The sequence below is a fragment of the Thalassophryne amazonica genome, chromosome 20 (assembly GCF_902500255.1).
Source record: "Thalassophryne amazonica chromosome 20, fThaAma1.1, whole genome shotgun sequence".
Classification (NCBI taxonomy): domain Eukaryota; kingdom Metazoa; phylum Chordata; class Actinopteri; order Batrachoidiformes; family Batrachoididae; genus Thalassophryne; species Thalassophryne amazonica.
Genome location: NC_047122.1, coordinates 40501047 through 40517154, shown reverse-complemented (window position 1 = coordinate 40517154; position 16108 = coordinate 40501047). Strand labels below are relative to the sequence as shown.

At 40.6% G+C, this 16108-nt stretch overlaps 1 long non-coding RNA gene across 2 annotated transcripts in view; it reads left to right on the top strand.

The window, feature by feature from the left end:
• The first annotated feature begins 432 nt into the window (after positions 1-432).
• LOC117502456 overlaps positions 433-16108 on the top strand; it is a 73466-nt gene continuing 57790 nt past the window's right edge. Inside the window, exons 1-2 of one of the 2 annotated variants that reach the window (XR_004558302.1) lie at positions 433-525; positions 2712-2891. This is a non-coding gene — a long non-coding RNA (uncharacterized LOC117502456). Of the gene's footprint in view, positions 682-2711; positions 2892-16108 lie in introns of both variants that reach the window. The other variant, XR_004558303.1, reaches the window with a different exon arrangement.

The following is a 16108-nucleotide window of genomic DNA, read 5'->3' as shown; positions in this document are numbered from 1 at the left end:
TCAGGTCAACAATCAGATCTGTCTGTCACCATCAGGCTGGTGAAGAAATGTCCAAACACAACTAATGAACAGTCAACAAAACAATAAAGACAATAAATAAAACATGATCTGTCAGAAAATGTTCCAGTGTGAGACAACAGCATCATACTTGGTCTGATTTCCACCAACCTTGGATAAAGATTGACCTTGGAATTGCCCTTGACCGATTTGTTTTCACTCTGTTTTGCACCAAACACGGCACATGGAGGTTACCTGTGGACTTACCCAGACAAGGTCAATTTTTCCATGGAGTTGAGATTACTTTGTGAATGAAGCCCAGGCCTTATTGTTGTGGCAACATCAGCTTCAATAAGGAATTTTAACAGGAGGTGAAAGTCGGCTCAAATGACAGCAAACAGTACATGTTGGCTCTGCAAACATTCATTGTGGTGCCTCTAATGAAGGTGGACCTTTGCTCAACATGCAACTGACCTTATTGAAGAATTCACTGGACATCAAAGCTTGTTGTTGGGAAGCGTCATATCAGTAAACAGAGTTTAACATCTTCTTCAATGTTGCTTTTGCTTTATGGACCTTTTTCATTTATGGGCAGTTGGAAATTATCCATTTCATCTAATACAATCAACATACGAGCTGGAGTGTGGATCAGTGGATTGCTAGTTTTTCCAAGCATAACATAAGGTAATTCCGAGAGTGCCTTAATTGAGAGAGTGGTGACAAGTCGGAAAAAGCGGTCACGTGACTCGTGGTGCCATCTTGGGGCCAAAATAGCATTCACTGTTAATCTGTCTGCATGTAAATCCAGCTATTTTATTTATTTATTCACTGAAAATTGAGGGTGTTGTGCATTTCGATGCAAAAATAGACAGAACAAGGGCTTCAAGATGTACAGATTCCCTTCAGATCTGAACAGAAGAAAAAATTTGGGAAAATAAACTCAGCTGTGTGGGAAAGTTTTAAGAGGTAAATTTATTGTTCAGTCCCATGTACAGTAAAACTCACCTAAACTGTCATCGTATAAACTGGATATTTGCAGTCACCAGACAAAAATAAAAGTCCAAAAGTTTTTGTATTGTTTTCCATGTAATAAACACAGAATATAACGGAATTTGTTGTTAAAGATTTTGTATATATGTTATCACTGTTAAACGTTTGTACATTTGCCTTCTTTCTCATGAGAACGGTGTTGTGCTGTTTTGCACTTCACCCTGAGAACGTACGTGTTATTCAACCTTGTTTAGCTTTGTCAACAGATTTTCACTCACATCGGATAAAATGTCCCGTCCGATCGCAATGTATTTCCATTAAAAACCCTGAGCAGTCTAGATGTGCAAAGCAACAGAAGTACATATTAAAGTTCAGCTCTGAAACTCACCGATTTGAGCAAAGTGGGACCGGAGTCATTTCTGTGATTAAAGGACCACCGTTTAATTTTTTTCACACCGTGTCCAGACTCGACTCACAGCCTGGACGGGGACCTGTTAAATCAGACACAAAAGGCTGTGATTTGACACTCTGCTTTCACTCATTCATAGTTTAATAGTTTTTGCAGTGTGCACGCTGATTACAAATTGAACAGAAAAGTCGGTAAAAAAAAAGAGGAAATTGTACAGCTTACCATAGATTTGGAGGTGATGATTGTAGAAAGAAAAGCTTGTTGAGGGTCAAATTAGTCTAGAATAAACCATCTTTAAAACTGTCACGCATGTCATTGCATAGCATGGAGTTACAGAGCTGCAGAGGCATAAATCAGGTTTAAATTAATTAAATAAATCATCATAAATTGTAAATTTATGTAAATTTGATAGCTTAACTATTTTTATATTTATTTTAATAACACCTGTACCTGGATGTGTTGCTGTATATGATTACATGATTTTTTAAAAAATGTTGAAAGTGTAAAAGGTTCATTCAGTCGCTCAGCACAGTCGGAAGCAAAACAGCGCCATGTTGACCACTCAATTAAGGCACTCTCATAATTCCCACACTCCAGCGCCCCCTTGTGACCTTTGTCTGGACCCACTGAAGTGACCAAGCTGGAAGCTTACAGAATACAACCAATTGAAAACCATATTCCCGATGGAGAAAGCAAATTATAATTCCATATTTATGTATACATAACCTCATTAGGAAAATATTCAGGAATCATAAAGTTCCACATTTGAAAGTGCTCACCAACATCAAAAAAGTTTTCATCCCAGATGGATAACTAAGAACATCATCGTGAACAGGGAGGCATAACTCATCTTTAAAGTCACATTTTCACATAACATTTGTTGTGCTACTCCCTGCTGTCTATTAAAGTTTTGTTTTCAAAGGTTCTCCATCACTGCTAATCATCTCTGGTAGATGTCTCCTGACATATATTCACAAAACCATCAGGGCGTCAAACAAACAAGGATTAGGGAGTTTCATCAACAGTGAAGATGATTTTGTACGTCGCTTAACGTTCAGGGTTCTCCCCAGACAATGGAACAACTGCGCCACGCTGTCATACTGCCATCTAGCGCCGCTATAGTGTAGTGTCATCTTATGATGTTTTAGCGGTAGACTTGGTGGGAATCTAACTGCACGCAAACCCACTTTTGCGGGAAATTTCACATAAACAACTTCAGCTCTTTATATTATCCTATTTACATCCAGATAACACAAACCATGACAAAACAAGCCTTACACGAAGCCAGATCTCTGCATTTTTTTCATCTTGGCAGGGATGCAGTGATTGCCGGGCTGTCTGGGGGGGAGGCACGCGGCACCGAGCGTCACGGAGGCAAGTGCACAGCCAATACGATCAACGCTTTCTGTTGTGGGAACGATGCTGCAGCCTCTGTGACAGTGAACAGGGAGGCTTTTCTGAAGAAAATGGCACAACGGAATTCAAAATTCTTCAGGTACCAAGACACATGTTGAGATTTTGGTGCTGGATAGTTGCATGTTGTTGTTGTTGTTCATTCGGCTGCTCCCGGTTCTTTGTTCGGGGTCGCCACAGCGGATACAGCTGTACCCGCATTGGTAATTGGCACACGTTTTACGTCGGATGCCCTTCCTGAGGCAACTCCAGTTTACCTGGAGAAACACACACAGCTGCCGGTGTTCCAAAGAGGTCTCCCATCCAAGTACTAACCAGATCCTGCCCTGCTTAGCTTCTGAGATCTGACGGGATCAGGGTGACACAGAGCAGACCACGCTGGATAGCTGCGTGCATTATTTCAATTCTTCTATGTTTTAAGGGACATGTCACACTGAAATCAGAACATTTCCATGTGTTTCCAACAGCGATTCTTAGAGGAAACTGCGCACTTGAATGCTGCTAACGTTAAAAACGGAACCACAGATTAATTACAAAGTTTATATAAGTGTGATGTGGTGTTATGATGACTCTTTTTTTTTTTTAAGTGATAACTGTTAATTTTGATGAAGTCACGGTAAAAGAGGCCGCTCTCCACTGTGCAAAAAGTTAGTGCGTGAGTGTGTTGTGTGCTGCTCCGTTACAGAACAGTCTCACGCCAAGACAGTAAAATAAATCCTACCAGCTCTACTCAGAAGAAGAAGAAGAAGAAGAAGAAAACCTGAACCAAAGGAGTCCCCACGTACGGATCCTGCACGATCGCCAGCTGGTGTTGCGGAGCTCCTCACAAAGTTCTCTCACAGTTAGATAGAAGCTCTTATCTCATGGAGCAGTGAACGCTGACGAACATAGCGAATTTTGGGATTCGTCAGGGTTCGTAAAACACTGCAAAACAGTGTGCAAACAGTTTGTAGAGTTGCAAATAAAATTACTTCTCATAAATAAATTTTTAGCAAATTTATATTTATGAAACGATTGCATTTGTAAAATGTTCTAAGTGATGGTTGTAACACGTCACTAAAGTTCTTTTTGGTTCGCAACCACTCTCTAACCCAAACAGCGTACCTTTTTTCTTCCTTTCTCTTTTCCCCTTCTGTTCTGCAGCAGGATAGCTGCAGCAGCAGCCAGACAAAGTAATTGTTCCCCAAGGACAGCAGAAATTCATTACGTTTGTCAGTACTTGCCACTCCGTGAGATACTGGACTTCATAGTAGTTATGTCATTATCGGTAATCACTCAAAAACAAGTAGGACTGTCCTCCTATTTGTGGGCCCGTAGGTGACTGATGAGGCCAATCTTTGATTTACATATTCTGCGGCATACTGGACAGCTAGTCGTAGTTTCAGCAGGAAAGGAGGAGCTGGTGCTGTTTTCCTGCTCTTTCCTTCTCTCTTTCTTCTTCATAGCATCTTGTTGAAGGTTTGCCTTGTAATGCTCAGTGCCGTTTGCAACTACGTCTCCAGATGGGACGTTCTGTGGCTAGATCTACGTCAATACCACATCTCTTTAAATTACACTTGCGATTGTCTTTAAAACATTTGTGTTGACCGCCCTGCATGCTTTTGCCATCTTGCAACTGAGAATATAAACGTTACTTGGGTCTATCTTGCCATTTGATACCTAGGATTTTGCTTGTGCCCAGACACTACAGTGTGGAGGATGTGGTGAAGCATGACACCAGTGCATGCTCCCTGACCTGACCGACTCAGTGTCACATTACCTTTACACTGCAATGTGCCTACTTGGTCATTCAAACGATCCAGGCGAAGGTGCAGTACCACCTCCTCAGTGGTTTCTAAGGTCGATGAACGTTGAACTGTATCATGATGAAGTTCCATTGCTTTTTGTTCAGTTCTCCAGTGGAATCTGAAGCATCAGTCATAGTCACAGTCCAGTGGAATCCCAACTCTGGAGCTATTAATGTGGTCCACCGCTTTAAATGTTGCCTCAGTGGCAGATAAGGATTCGGAATGTGTGCATATTAAACCTCAATTGTGGTTAGCAAGCATAAAAAAACCCCATTGTGCTGTGCTTCATGATTGCCAAGAGCTCAAGACAAACTGTTTCATGTCGTACAAAGTTAAGCTGAAATCACTGCACTGCTGTATCACCCTTGGACAAGTGAAATACACAGCTGTGACACCGTTCTCCTTGTCACCCACCGCCCTGCTAATGCTGCTGCTCAGTAAGCTGATGTGTTTGAGAACAAGTGTATTGAGACTCGGACAGACAATTCTCTTTTCTTTAACACCGGCTCTTCTCTTACGGGAAGAACTGATATGTTGAAGCATCCCATCTTGGAAGCCAGATGTGCACTTTTCTTTTAATCCTCTGTGTCCTTGCTCGGAAGGAAGCACATAGGGATCGTTACTGCTCTCATTGGTAGAGTCCCACCCATTGGTAGCAGTATGGTTCAAACACTGTAAAATGGGACTCAGAGTTAGGAAACGAGGTGTGCAAACAACAGGAGCACACAGTAGGATTGAGACGACCACTTTTGCTTGGAACAAAAACCTTCTATTTGGATTAAAATGTAGGAACTTTCAAGCATCGCAGATCAAACTGAAAAATCTAAAAGTGTGAACCTAACGAGGTAGGTGGGGGGAGGGGTAGAACTGACAAGCGCCACAAGTCCACCTGTGCTACTAAAGAGGCCATCATGCAATATGTTTTGCTCTGACAGCTATGCAGTCAGTGTTGGCCACGATTGGAAAGCAGCAGGTTATTGCAGACCCATGTATCAGTGTCACGCCAGGAGGTGTAGTTATCAGACCTCTCACAGAGCACGGTGAGAATCACACCTGCTGTCCACTGGTTATACAACACAGAGTGGATGACACATCAGACTGCTGCTGCCCTTTTACACATGCAGCCATTTCATAATTTCAGAAACCAGTCTGGTTCCTTTTTGCTGCGTTTACACATAAGGACGACAAGTCACAAATGCCACGAAGTATACATTCTTGGCCGCTGATCACAAATGTGATGATTTGAGGCAGAGACGTTAGGTGTCCTTAGGAACTGCTGCAACCTGTTACCACACATTACAATTAATGGCACGTGTTGCTGGAGAATTATCAGGAAGAATAATGTTGTGCGCTGTTGCGCGTAACAGTGCATCGTTAAAATCTGTTAAATTGTGAATGAGGTGAACTGTCTCCACACACACACCCACAAATTCATCCATCAGCTGCTGAACAATTCAGATCGCTCCAGTTTGCTCCTCAAAACCCACAGCAGAACTTTGTGACTGCATGCTTGGCTGGGCTCTGTGCAATGGAGTGGCGCAGAGAAGAGGAGGAGATGGAGAGAGCCAGATGTGTTGCTTCACACGGCTCTCGTCTTGCTCGTTTTCCCAAACATCAGACACATGCATGCTGAGGAGCATTGGAACCAAACTTTTAGCAGACTTGGCATCACTGTCCTTCTTCAGCATACAGCAGCAATGAAACTGAATGCGGTGCAGCAGGGTTTAATTGTGCACACGTCAGAGAAGAACACTGTCACGCTCTATTAAGGATCACCACTAATCGAGATGGATCAACACACTCAGTTCTGACCTCCATGACATGAGGCGAAATGATGGTGGTGCGTGACATTCGTGGAACATGTTTTTGGCTGTCAAAAAATCTTCCAACACGCACTATTAAGAAACCTATTCAGATGTGTTAAGTCACATTAAGAATGTCAGAACAGTAGTAACAGTGATCACAAAACAGCTCACAGCATCGTTAAAGCTACAGCGTGTAAGATCTAATGTCATCTATTGGTGAGATTGCAGGTTTCATTATGTCGTTGACGGTCATTTAATTTATTTCATTTATATAGCACCAAATCACAAAAAAAGTTGCCACAAGGTGCTTCACACAAGTAAGGTCTAACATTACCAACCCCTAGAACAAGCACACCAGGCACAGCGGTAAGGAAAACTCCCTCTGGTGATTTAGGAAGAAACCACAAGCAGATCAGTCTCAAAGGGGTGACCCCTTTGCTTGGGTCATGCTACCGACACAATTGACTACACGACTATACAGGAAATTTTGGGGAGTCCATGCTGGTGCACAGGATGAGAGGCAGAAGAAGACAACCCACTCCCATCTCTGGATGGAGCCACACCTCAAACAGAGAAAACAAAAAACAATCAGGGCAGCAAAAAGACAACAAACAGTATAATTTGTCAGCATTAAGCAACAAGAAAACAAAATAAATACTAAGGTGATCACCGGCCACTAGCCCTGAGCTTCACTAAAAGACCCAGAATTTAGATAAAGTTGAGGCCGCGGCCCACTCCGTTTACTAATAAAATGAATTTAAGAGGTAGAAAGCATAGTAACAACTATGCCAGTATGCTAGAAGTACAAAAGGGAAAGTAAGTTATGATTTTGTTTCCTTTCATGTTTTTGTGTCTTTGGTGATGGGGATTCATGTTCCCCTGCTTTATTTGGCGACAAGCTGATCCTATGTACAATCCAGTTTGTATGATAAGATAAAACTTTATTGATCTCACAGAGGAGAAATTCACATGTTACGTCAGCTCTTAAAAAACACACAAGATGGGCGCAAGTAGAGGAAAATGTTCATCAAACAGCGTGTGCAGGATAAGCAATAATAATAATACTTGTAACAGTATAAGACATAAGAAAATGAGGTAGAAATAGAATATATATATATATATATATATATATATATATATATATATATATATATATACACACACACACACACACACACACACACACACACACACACACACACATACACACACACGATATGAACAGATAATGAAGGGCTTGATATTATTTGATACTCCAGTGTGTGTGTGGATGTGTGTATTTTGCTGGTCTTAACTTTTCATATGCTGCTCTGAACATTGTGGAATCAACAGATGTCCTGCTGAAATAACATCATTATTGCTGGTCCCACATTTTGTGGAATGTGTTTCAGGCCTTAAATGCAGGAATGGATGAATATTAACAAATTAAGTGAAGTTGCCTAAACAAAACATGAAATATCTTGGGTTTTTACTGTCTGCAATAAAACAAAAGAAGTCAGTCCTGTATAGGCCTTGAAGCCCATTGGTGCCGGTGCTTATCTCGAGATTATGTGGCACTGAGTAGAGGAGAGTCTATGACAGGGGTATTCAACTCGTTCCAGAAAGGACCAAGAGGGTGCAGATTTTCTTTGTCACCACCCACTCCACCAGGTGATTTCATTGATTAACTGATTCCATCTGCTCAATATCACTTTGAAAAAGAAAGAAAGAAAAAAAAAAAAGCACCCTGAAAATCATCTTACCTTACCACATGATAGATTTGACCATTTGAAGTGCGATTCCTTCCCGGATAGTGATGATGTCTTCATCTAGAGTGGATTTGAGATCTTTTTTTTTCCTCCTCTGGCTGCTGCAGGTCAACAATGAGGGCTTTGTAAATGCAGAAGATCCCTGGAGATTTGAAGATTTTGCATGTGAATCTTTAGATCCTTGCTGCCAGTTGAGATTGGGCCAGAATTTATACATGCGTCACCACACACACATAATTATATTTCTCATATATTACAACAAATAAAGAACAAGAACCGTATAATTATCGTCAACTTCATTTGTCAAGTTCCATCGGAGAAAGAACAAGGAGCCCTCTGTTCTTCTTGGTTCCACTCAGCCATTCAGTGAACAAGTTCACATCAGTCTCTGTTTTCCTGGTGGTGTTATTGTTCTTATGTCTCTCTATGAAGTCATGAATGTCCTTCTTCACTAACTTCTTGGTGTCTCACAACTTGAGTAGGAGACTCAAGATGTAGAATTATCCCTGCTAGGAAGGCTAAAACTCTTACCTTGATCAGACAAATTGGTTGACTGAAATGATCTGGATCGTGTATCAGGATCCTGCACTTGTCACGAGGGTAATACAAAAACGGGGCGTGTCATTGGTGAGGTTGAGAAATGGGGATTCCTGATTGGATGAAAAGCAGGGCGATACAAAGCTTGGTATTTTCAATGTCTTTTTTTGTATCACCCTGATTTTAATACCACAAAATTGATACTACTGCTACCTCCCTTCAAATGTACTTACTTCGGCTTTAAATAAGGCAGCTGACTCAACACATTATTATTTTACCAGGCGAAGTCGCCAACAACACATTTGTATTCAGCTACAACAGTGAAGTGACAACAGAGAGCAGAGCGCAGCAAAGCAAGCAACATATATACAGAAATACTGAGGTGAAAGAAAAAGAAGTCAGCAGTCAAAGCTGCAGGAGTGTCACAGACACAAATGCATGACTGGAAGTAATGACCCTGTCTGGGTGAAGTCGGCAGTAAGGCTGGATGTGGGTTTGCTTGGGCACGAAATCTGGCCTCCTCAAACTGTAGCAGAGAATCTCAACAGCTGTTCCTCTATGCACATTTCCCCAGGGTCTCGTGACACTTCATCATTTGTTAATTAGCCAGTTAAGCCATCTAATTAACATACCATCTTTCAGGTTCTTTGGTCAGACTGTAAGTTGCGATGTGTTGCTTGCATTACTGGAATTACAGGAAGTAATTCCAGTCATAACTTAGACGCCCGCCCCCAAAATGAGGTGAACAGTGTGTCAGGGGTCAAAACATTTGTATGTACATTTGTGAAAAGTTTGGACACACTTTTGACTGGTAATGTATATATCTATACATCCTACCTATAACTGGAAATATTACAGTATATATGCCTGGAAGTATGTATCTATCTACTTATCTATCTCTAGTACTCTTATCTTGGTTCCATACCTTGTCCCTCAGTTTTGCAACTACACCTGTCCTCCTTTTCTGTGTAGTTATAGAGCTGTTGAAGGGGTAGATCTTGAAAGGTAAAATACTACACAAACAAGGACCACAGCTCTGAAGTGTGGTCTCATGCATTGGTGTAATGCCGCAACATAAAAGCGGTGGACTTGGTGCATAGCACTGAGTCTACAATCGCTACGGGCGGGAAATAAATTGAAGTTCTACCAGCATACTGATGATTTAATTTAGGGCTGAAATGATTAGTCAAGTAAGTAAGTAAAATGTTTGAGGCAAATTCTGTGCCTCAAAGCTTCGTTTAACATTGTAGTACATATGCCAGGCCTGTGTGTGGTGCTGCAATGTCCCCAGAAAAAAAAAACAGAAGATTAGAGTATTATCAAAGCTAATCAAAATAACAACGATAGCTACTGCTTTCCAACACGACACCTTTTAAGAGAAAGATGGTCCCGATCATCTGAAATAGACACTGCTCATTTAAAGTGAAGCAGTGTGTTTGTCTATTTTTAAAGAACACACGGTCCGTTCTACGTGGAGAGTGACTATTGATCCGGTGGCCGGCTGCTGTCTCTCTCTACTCAGTGTGAGGGGCTCTCATACCGGGCGAGTCACAACTCCGTCTCCGGCTACACTGACAAACAGCAAAAGTCCCCTGTTTCTTGTGTGTTTTTCTCAGACTCGCACTGAGTGTTTCGCTTTTTAATTTTCGCTTTTTTGGACAACACACAACACTTCACAAACACGGTAACTTAAATAAAATAATAATAATAATAAAAACTGACTGCAAGGCTTGCATGTTTAACCTCCAGCTGAAATGCATCTGCTGAATCACAGAGAAAGAGGGATAAAAAAAAAAAACAAAGGGACCCAGTCCACCAACTTTTATAAAAAATTATATATATATATATATATATATATATATATATATATATATATATATATATATATATATATACACACACACATACATACATACAGAGTGGGCCAATAAAATGTTACCACTTTTTGATCGTACACAAGTTTTTGAAATGAGAACTTATTCAAAAATTTTATTTACAAACTTGTAACAGAAGCATCAAATGAAAATTTGGTACCAAAGGTTTCCCACTTTGTCTCTTGTTTTCCGCACAGTTCAATAACTGATGTTCAATCCATGCTCCTCTTTGGATTACAGCTGCAACATGCACATTGAGGTTTGTGATGATATTGCCACACATCTCAAGAGGGATTCTCCCAATTTCCTGATGGATCTTGAAAATGTTGAAATTGAAAATGAAAATTTAAAAAAATGGTTAAATGGTTTACAAGTTGGATGGTTAAATGGTTAAATTTTACAAGTTGGAGAAAACAAAACGGAAAGCCGCATCCCATCTCCATTTCAGCAAAATGTCAAGACTTTGGCGCAGCAACATTGCGCCATTGCTTAGGGAGAGCCCTGGACTATTGATGTTGTTTAAAAATGCTAAAGTACTTTTTATCCGATTACACGATTATTCGTCAGAATAATCGGTAGAATACTTGATTACTAAAATAATGGATAGCTGCAGCCCTAATTTCATTCATTAAATGCATATACAGTTAACTTGCCTCATTTGTGTAATTCATGACCTGTGTGCATAAGGATGAAAAAAGTCCACGTATTGCACTCCTATGAGTGGCATGACCACGCCCCATGCTAGGCCCTTTGGGCATAGCATGGAGTCTATGACCACTCTGGATGTGAACTACATTTAAATTCTATCACCAAATGAATGATTTTCCATTCTGTTTGTGTACTAATTGGGGCTTTATGGTAATATGACTTCAGACAAACAAAGTGGTTTCTTTATGTTAGCTGAATGTCTTATCTGTCTTTCTGAGTCCCATCATTGCAACAGCTCAATTAAGTCTACGGTCCAGGGTGCGGTGGAAGCCAAAGTGTGCAGTAGTAGGTTAATTCAAGTAGTTAATTAGCTTGTTTAATACACTTTACTTTCTTACCTTCAGAGGTTAGGACTTTGACTGCATCAAGTGTCTAAAGAGGAATGCTAACGTTAGCTATTATTAAGCTTTTGCGTGAAACTGGCGTTTGACTAACTTTAGCTTGCTAAAGCTAACATTTGCCTGATCACCTCCTGCCTCAGGTCCGAGACGATTATCATTTTTACAGTCTGACATTTGAACATGAACCTGTATGACGCAATGTGACAAAACAGGAGCAAAATCACTCCAGCAAATTAATTCACTCAACTGTCAACTTGTTAACTGTGGCTGATGTTCCAGCTGTAAAGTCCAAATGAGTCTTCTGAGAGAGGAGCCAGTCACAGCTAACTTAGACATTCATAATCGTGTCTGTGCAGCGTCGCATGCATGAGCCAGCGTCTTCGCTGCAGCGACATTGATGAATCCCTCGTTACTGTATCCTCTGCATGTTAGTGACACCCCACTGTAACATATTAATTAGCGCACCATATATATTCATATATAGATAGCAGCTGCACATAGTGCCTCCCACTCTGCAAGGAAGGTGTTCCACTCTGAACACTCCTGAATCAGCAACCGTCAACTTCAGGATGTAAAACAAAAATGCAATCCAGCTTTAATTTTTTACACAATATCCAAGTGATCTTCAGCCTGTTTTATACACACTTCTGTGTAAACTTCAGTTTAACCCTTAAGTGACCAAGCTATTTTAGTGACCAATACGACCAAGTGGGGTTATTTATGACCCCACTGACTGTATATTGGAAAACTTCTTTATAAATGATTGTCTTAGGGTTCTTCATATTTATTTCACTCTCTAACATATTTGTCCATCATCCTTTTCATCCTCACTCTGGGCATCAAGAATCAGTCTTAATTTTTTCCTAAATCTTGCTATTCCAGGTCTGTTGGCCATGTGTCCTTGCAAAACAGTAAAATATAATGATTAGAGTTGGCAAAATATAATACTATCTGAAGCTATAATGTCAACAATCTCACAGATCTTCCCGGGGTCATAAGTGACCCCACACAAGTTTGGATTCTTCGATCTGGCCAATCCTTGCAAAATTCTATGAACAAATGCCGGACAAACAGATTGACAAATTCATGGTAGGCAACTTTTTCCTGATTAAAATTATAAAAATGGTGGCCAAAAATGATATGTCCAGGGTTGTAAATGACTCCTCTCAGTAGCCTGAGGGTTAAATGACCTTTGTGAAAAACATTCGTCGTATAAACTATTTTCATTGTCATGGAAATTGAGGTTTAATGAAATGACATCAAATTGGAAATAGTCATAATTGTGAACTGGAATAGGGTATACGGAACTGAAAGTAATGGCATGGAATATTATAAAGAGTAAGCAACCACTCTAATGAGGATTTCTTGCAGTGATCCACTTTCTTAGGTTTGCCCACTATAGTGCCCAGTAGAGCAGACCAGTGCATGATTGGCTCTCATCGATCGCGACCAAAATACATCCATGGATAGACGACTATGGATGTCTATGGCTTTGTCATGACTTTCCACTTTTTCATCAGATTGCTGACCTTTGATCCTTACTGCTGAGTTTTGATCATTTGGAATGTTGAAGTTGTATCACTGACCTTTCAGACTAATTGTTGATTGAGATCACTGACCTTTGGTCATCCTGATCTCTAAACTTTGATGATGACTGCTGAACTCTGATTCTGAATGATGATTTTTGCTCACAGTTAATGAACTTTGAGCCTGATTAACTAACCTTTCAGATTGGTCATTGATCTTTGATCTTGACTGCTGACCTTTGCTAATATGCTAATAATAATCGATTAATTTTGATCACGATTGCTAAACTTTGAGTTTAATTGGTGTAGTTGACTGTGATAGCTGACCTGTGAACCTGGACACTGATCTTCGACCCCTTTGAACCTGAACAATGATTATCGATCCCAACTGCCAAACCTTGATTATGATCACTGATGTTTTGGACTAATTGTTGAACTTTGATCCTCACTTGATCATCCTGATTGCTGAAGTCTGATGCTGATTGCTGAGCTTTGATCTTCACCTGCATCCAGATTCACTCCAAAATATAACCAGTTCTTTAATGGCAACAAATTATGCAATTTTAATGGAATCCTGCCAACAAAAAAACACATATTTCATGTAACCTCCTTGGTAGAGGTAAAATAAATACATAAATAAATACAAAAATCATTAATCAATATGTAGTTATGTTTGATAAAGTCACAAAACAGAATAAACTACAATTTTTAGTTGGCTCACTGCAGGATGCACGCTGATGTTACTTTAACCAAATATAAAACACTGAAGTAATTTCATTCAAACATTTTGTATAATTCACCATCAGCGCAGCAAATACCTACATAACAGACAAGATGGGGTGCAAGATGTTTTTAGGTCATTTTTACAGTATTGTGTTGTCAGACATGTTTTCACACCCTGAAATAGACCACTCCCTTTACGATTGCTGGGACAGGCTCCAGCTAACCCGCGGCCCATAACTGGAGTAAGCAGGAATAGAAAATGAATGAATGACTGTTTTTTCATTTGAAGACTAATTCGTTGCTTAAAGGCCCCTAATGTTTTTCAATTGCGATTTCTTGTCAGCATTATAAAGACATTAATTTTTTGTCTTTTTCTGCTAACAGTCTTCATCTTGCCACACTGTTAAGTCCGCGTATTGAGCCTGTGTCTCTTTAGAACAGTTCCTGACCACTAATTCTTTGTAAGTGCAGACAGAAGAACTCAGAGAGCCACTGCGTTGAAAAAGCAAAGCAAAGCCTTTAAAGTCTGCTGCACGGACACAGTAAGAATTACAGTACATCACCTCTCAAATAGCTCCTTACTCACACAGAGACACAGAGATAAAAGGTCAACAAACTGTAGTTTTGTTGTTTTGCTGTGTGTCTGTATCAGCAGCCATCCTGGGTGTCTGAGTGTGGTTGTTCGGTTGCACGTCCAAATGCACTGACCTTTTGCTAAAGGTCAGAGAGTGACACCGCTCACATGTACAATACGATGGCGAGCGCCGAGCGTCACAGGCAGCTGCTAATACTGGCACAACCTGGGGCCGGTTATTCCACACGGCTCTCTCAACCTTTTTCACATGTGAATTTGGAAGTCCACAAACACAGCTTTTACATGAGTGCGTGACACCAAAGGCACCCCTACTCTGTGACAGTGACTTTTGGCATAAACACGCACAGACATTATCTGCATCAACAAATCAATAGATGCTCAAAAAAAGGTGAGCAAGTGTTGAAACTAACATGATCAGAGAAAATTCTGCCTCAGAATTGCTTATTATTTTCAAAAGCATCATCAAACAATTAGATTTATGTAAATAACAACAGATAAATAAATTTCATTTAATTATTAATATTTTTTTCATAATATGAAAGGGGAAGATGTAATTTCTGCATTTCCAGCAGAGTACGGCACTGTAGCATCCCAAGCACTGGCACTTCCCACAGCTATGGTGGCGTTCTCAGCTCAGCATTGATAACCACTAATCTGGTACCTGAAAAGTTAATTGTGATAATGCTAAACCGAACATTTAGCTGAAGCGTTAGCGGTAGCTTCAGCTAAGTGTTCAGTGGCATTTGCAGCTAATCTTAAAGTTATACCCCCGTCACACATAGCCAGAATCATGCAGAATGGCGTCAGAATTACGAATCGGCGCACATCTGAAAAACGTCGGATTTCAGTTCCAAAACATTCTGACAGCCATCTGGGGAAGTCCACACAGTTGGTCAAGTGTGATGCATATTTTCAAAACCCTCCAAGCGCTGTGAGATAGGACACCTGTCCGGCGACGTTTCATGTGCAATCTGAGGACCATCTGACCGCAATTCACATGTTCTGGTGGCGGCAAAATGGGAAGAGAAACTATTTGAGCATATACGAGAGAACCTCGAGATGGATCTGGCACGGCAAAGCCTGCCAGGATGACCTGCAAGTGCCACGTATAATATTGCCCACCCCCACCCCCGGATCGCAAAGGAACTGTTGAAATGTATGTGGTATGCTTCATCATGATAATAATTATGAATTATTATCTAGTACAGTGAATGTGAGCAGCCGCTATCAAACTGAAAGCTCTGTGCGCACACAGCCACAAATCAGAACAGTCTGTTATATCCACAATAGACCTTATAGTACAGTTATTTGTCCATTCCTTCCCATGGGCGATTTAAATAATGTGAATATTGTCTCCATCATATCTGTATATAACACGGGCAGCTGCCCCTCTCCGTGGTGCGCGGTAATGCATCATTGCACGTGGCAAGCTCAGAGCTGAATGGATCTCATCGCTGTAATAAATGATCAACTTCTAACTCTGTAGGAGATATGACATGGAACTGTTGTGCCAGGCCATTACAATATTAATAAAGGAATCTGACCAACAGCAATCCAGGAGTGTGTCACAGCCCAGATGTGGATGTGGAGCCAGAGCACAGCCTGTGGTTAAATCCTCTCACCCAAAATAAAAAAATAAGTCCCATGTGATAATC